Below are 6,035 nucleotides of genomic sequence, written 5' to 3'. Positions count from 1 at the left end.
ATAAAGCATGGTCCCTACTATGTATCATAAAGTAGGTATAAAGTATTTTACATTTATAAAAAAGAAACAAAGAAAAGAATAATATCCAGAAAACAGCAAAGTTATGTTGCTGTTGTGGTACTTGGCAACATTTTTTTTATTAGCATCTTAATCATCTGGAAAGAGAACATTCTAGAGTATTATCATTAAGTGTAGCTCTGATAAAGCATGGTCCCTACTATGTATCATAAAGTAGGTATAAAGTATTTTACATTTATAGAGGTATGATACAGTACCGTCCCAGATCAGTAATACTAGAATCAGTTTTGGTTTGAAATTTACTTTGTCTGCAAATAAGATTGCTGCCCCTATTTTTTTTTTCTGGGCTCCTGTCACATGGAGAATTGTTTTCTATCTTTTCACTTTCAGTCTATGGGCTTCTTTTTGCACTAGGTGTGTTTCTTGTATACAACATATTGTTGGATTTTGCTTCTTATTCCATTCTAAACAAGATCCTAGAAAAAGACAAGGCAACAACACCATGAGGCCCAACAGAGCAAAGCAAATAGGCAAGGCAAGAAATTAAAAGGAGAAGGTGGAAAAAGTAAAAAGAGTCAACAAAGGCCAATAACATGTCAATAATAAGTCAGTACATATCAGTTATAACCAGCAATGTCAATGGCCTCAACTCACCAATCAAGAGAAATAGACTGGCAAAAAGACAATTTTTTTAAGTGTGAAAGAAAGAAAAGTTAAGCAGTATTTTGTACTCAGTAAAAATACCTTGCCAAAAAGTTATCATTTCCGGCTTTCACATTCGACTTTGTTTTTTCTGCATGTGTTAAGCAATAAAAGGGATTTCTTAGAAATCATGGAAATAAATTCTGATTTTTCAAGCTCGACATAAGTATAGAAAATATACACTAAAAAGACTGGAAGCAACAGTTCTCTCCTGATACTATTAATTTTTAAAATCCAGCATAATTTATATAGTTGACTATAAGGGAAAAAGGATTTAAAAATGCATCCTTGGTAAGAATATTTGTGGAAAGAAATATTAGATGTTCAGTACCTAAAACATTAAGCATCTGCTACATTAAACAACTCAGCATGCTCTAAATCCATGCTCACAAAGCAGTCCTTAGATAATTAAGTGGTTATTTACTGACTTCTGCTGAGATGAAAAATGTAACATTTACGTGCACACAACTCTTACATTGTACTTAGTACTATCATTTTTGTTGTTAAATTAATAAAGCTAGCATTCTACTTGATCTGTCATTTTCTTAGTTTTGTTAACATGAGTTGACTTCCTTGCATGTGACCAGAATTGGAGCCCTGAATGATCAATTTTCTAGGCTTTTAAGACCTCTCTGAGAGAGCCTTCCCTCAGGCACAGAAATCTGTAAATGGTTAATAAAATCTTATACTTTTCAGTCTAGCTTTTGTAACTTGGAATTTTATGTAACTTCAAATTTATAGGATAGTCGAGAGAAGAATAATGTTATACCCATTATCTAGACTTAGAAACTGTATATATTTTCCTACATTTGCTTTTAGCATTCTCTCTCTCTCCCTCCCTTATATATATATATATATATATACACACACACACAGAACATGTGTATGCATGTGCAAATATTTATTGGAAATATAGTTCTTTCTCCTATATGTTTCAGTGTATATTTCTTAGAAAAAGTATCTTTCTCTCCTATTATTGTATTATTATCAAAATCAGAAAATGCTAATATTCTAATTAAAGATAAATCATCTAATCTGCAATCCATGTTTCCATTGTAAATTCTCTTGAAAATGTCACTTTCACCCCCCCAGTTAAATGTCCAATCCATTTTTATGCATTGAACTTACTATACTATCTTTTTAATATTTTGTTGTTATATCACCCATTTTTATTTTGAAGCTGATATTTTTACAATACAGTCCGACCTCTCTTACAAATCATTTGATATTTCCTAATGAATAAGTTCAGGTCATATGTTTTTGGTGATAAACCACAGAAGTTATGGGGTTTACCTTAACAAATTGCACTTATGTGGCTCTCATTTGACAACTCTCTACTGTAAAGCTGGTGTTTTGAACTTTTGAGGTTATCCTTTCACTACTGATCCCACGTTAATGTCTTCTAACATCATATTTGTACAGATATCTGCAGTAATAAAGAATAAAAAAACGGGCTGAGGCGGTGGCTTGGTGTGAAGGTCCAGGATTCAGTCCTCACTAAGACAGTACAAAACAGAGGAAATAAATTTTACAAGTCGCTGAAATTATTCATTTTTTTTGTATAAATTTGATCATAACATTTTAGACCTGTTTATGGGATCTCTACTGAAGTTCACTCTCAGACCAGATAATGTTAATTTTTGTTATAACCTCTTTATGACTTTTTCGAGTTTGTTAATATTTATTAATATATTCAGAGCAATTGTTATTTTTTTATATTGTAAAATTATTTTATATCTGTTAATTTTTTATTTATAATTTTATTTCTCCCTATATTTAATTTGTTCTTTTTCTGGATTCTATTCATATTCCTTTCAGCTACTTTCACTTGAGACTTCATTTTTTCTTATTTAGCTGTGTCCACAGGCACATCATGTAACACATGAGGCTAAATTTTCATTTGTTTTAACAACCAATGTGATCTATTCTTAGACAAACCGAAGTTTGGAGGTACACTGTTTAAATTTCAGCTTTAATTTCCATTTTTTGTAATAAATACTTTCTAAGTCTGAGCTGCCTGTTAGCTGTTAGGCATTTGTGGCCTCTGAAACATTTAATATGTGGCTAATGCAACTCCAGAGTCAAATTTTTAATTTTCTTCTAAAACTTAATATTTTAATATAAACAGCCACATGTTACTAGTAAATGCTTCTGGTAACATAGCTACAACTTTCAGCAGTTTACTTTCTAAACTAATATATAAAAAGTATAATAGATAAAAATTAACAGACTGTGTTTTTGAAGTCTCTTGATCTGAGAAAAAATGCACGATATCCCATAAAGAGTATTAGAGTCACAGTGGGAATTAGGAGATCTCTAGTTAAACTGATTATTCTCTTGACTATTAGAATGGTTGATCTTGTGATTGCCAGTGATATGAGGGAAATAATGCTTGTCTTAGACAGCTTTTATTGCATGATCTATAAAGCTTAAGTGTGACTCTTGTTAAATAAAGAAATATGAAGTAGGCCCAGTATCACCTTAAAAAAACCAATGACGAATACTTCAAAACATTCTTTCACTTTATGGGTGTCTTTTGTTTCTATGTTTCAAATTTCCTGTATATAATAGGGACCTTAATTCTCTGTGCTCCGGGCAATAGTAAAAATATATTTATATGGCAATAGTAAAAATATATCTAAAAATTTAAAAAGAACAGAAGGGGGATCCAAAGAAGGGCAAAGAAGAATGAGAGGTTGGATTCAACAAATAACTATTTGTGCTTAGAAACTAACATATGGACTGCATAAAAATTGGAATTCAGTTATCTTTTTAAGGGCATGATTACAATTCTCACACTTTCTCTTCATAATTTCTTTATTCTAAAATTTTCAGTGACATCTCAGAGATCCCATAATGTTGAGTATGTAAATAATGTGCTTTGATATATACCTCAGACAGCCAAGGATATATTATCTTCATGGAATCAAAGGGAACTGTACTTATTTCCATTGAAAACTTATGAAAAAATTGCCACCTGTTGAAAAGGAAATTTAACAAGTTCTGAATTTCAGAGAATAGAATCAGATTCTCCAATTAAAAAAATAAATAAATCCTCAAGAGTCCTAGGAACAATACCTTCCAAAAATAAAGCTCTTGCTTTTGGTAACTCATCAAAATTGCATCATAGAGTTTGTAGCAGGGTGGAAAAAATGAAATGGCTTTAAGAGTACTTTAGAATATGGGATCTTTAGGGATAAAATTTCTTTAGAATATTGTCACATTGATAGAATACTAAGATTACAGCTCCTTTATGAAAGGTCACTATCAAAGAGATTAATTTTAGAATACAGCATCAGAGAACGGTTTCTATTGATGTAGGTTACTTTGTTGTACTCCAAAAATGTGTCAGGAGTTACAAATCGATCTGACATGTCCAGTCAAGGATCCATTTTAAGCAAAAATCATGGGTTGCAGGTTACTGTAATGTTTTAATTTTGTTTTCTAACCACAAAAAGGAGTCTTTGTTTGCAGTCAGGATGAACACCTGTGTAATCCTTAAACGTTTACAGACATGTCTTTAAGAGCTCCATGGTACAGTTAAGATTTAATCTATCAAAGTGGTATAAATAATGTAGACATAGCCCTAGGTGCCAATTCTTCCCACAGAAGATTAAAAAAAATAACAGTAAGAACTTTGCTGATTTTCACATAGCTCAAATAACACTGCCAAGAAGGGCAGAGGGGAGTAGTGCTATTCTGGAGATACAGCTTTGGCATTATTAATGATGTGCTAAAGTCTAGAAATTGGAAATATTGTTCTGACAAAGCTAAAATTAGGCAGAAGAAACAAAGTTCAGATGGCTTTTTGCTAAAATACTGGGAGTTTCAAAATTTTTGTAATTTAAAAGAAGATGGTTATAAGAATGGTCAATGGTCAAAGAGTTCCAAACCTAATCCTTGATCTTCCATAGTTTTAGTCTATTTTGAAGGGTAAACTCATGCCATGAAAATATCTGTTTTATGAATGTGGAGATTCAATCTTCATTTCATTTTTTCTTTGTCTTTTGGTATCAGGGATCAAACTTGGGACCTTGCGCGTGACAGGCAGGTGGCGGCACCACTGAGCTAAATTCCTGGCCCTCAATCTTAATTTCAAATCAGCCATTTATTACATATGATGTAGGAAATGTAAGTTGGCTACTATAATGAATAATAAAATGGTACTATAATCTTAAATCTTAAAATCTAATAGGAAAAATAAGGGGAACATATTTAAGCAATAGATGCATTTGAAAGGGAAACTTGATTTCAGTTGGATTGATCGGGAAAAATCTACTTGGTAAAAGAGAAAGTGGAACGGTTAAAAGCAAAGCTTGGCACGAGTTAATGAGATGGTGGAGAGAGATTCTAGACAAGCAGTGACAGAAGTGGGGAAAAGCAACAAAAAGTCAATTTTGGCTGAAAGAATGGATTGAGTAGAAGAATACAGGAATTAGTTTGGAGACATTTTTTTTTCTCCTTGAGTTTATCAGTACTTTTTAGGTATACAGTGCAGTTACATTCATCATTGGAATCTTGTACCTTTGCATGACAGGTCCTGGTTCTCATTTTTCCCCATACCTCTGCCTCCCTTCACTCCCTCCTCCCTTCCCTATTTACAAAAACTTTGTTTCCAATTTTGTTTTCTCATGTTTTTTCTCTTCCCTTATTTCCTTTGCTCTACCCTTCACACTTCCCCTACATCTTTAACCCTTTTCTTCCTATTTCTCATTGTCATTATATCATTTGGATCTTGTTTACACTTTTAGTTTTTCACACCAGAGAAACTATTTGGTATTTACACATGTGTGACTTATTTATTTCACTTAAGAGTATGACCTCAATGGAGACATATTTTTATCCCAGAATATGTAAGAACGGGAATTCCCCCCAAAAAGATTATTAGTAATGAAAAAGAAATAAATCAAACAAGAGTCAGTGGAAAGATAACCTTAAGAAGTAGAAACCAGTACCCTGTAGTTGTTCAATACTGAATGAGTGAACATATTAGGATATTGTTTCTGAACACATACTATCAGTCTTGTCATATACACACAGACAAACCAAAAGCACATAAATTAGAAAAAGTTTCTCATTCTATTTGGAATAGAATTAAACTCATGATCAGGTACTAAAATAATATGTATCTGCTCTTTGTGTGGCTACTTATGCCAGACGGAGGATGGTATCTTTTTAAAATTTATATCCATTTTTGGTATAGATTTGTGATACATAATAACACTGTTCTTGAAGAACTGGCACATTACATGCAACATTTTAATAACTTTTAATTTCTCTCTGCCCGCTGTTTCTCTCCCCCATCCCAGAAGCCC

This window comes from Fukomys damarensis, unplaced genomic scaffold (genome assembly GCF_012274545.1).
Source record: "Fukomys damarensis isolate Sample0158 unplaced genomic scaffold, DMR_v1.0_HiC HiC_scaffold_29, whole genome shotgun sequence".
Classification (NCBI taxonomy): Eukaryota; Metazoa; Chordata; class Mammalia; order Rodentia; family Bathyergidae; genus Fukomys; species Fukomys damarensis.
Note: the sequence above shows the minus strand (reverse complement) of the source record.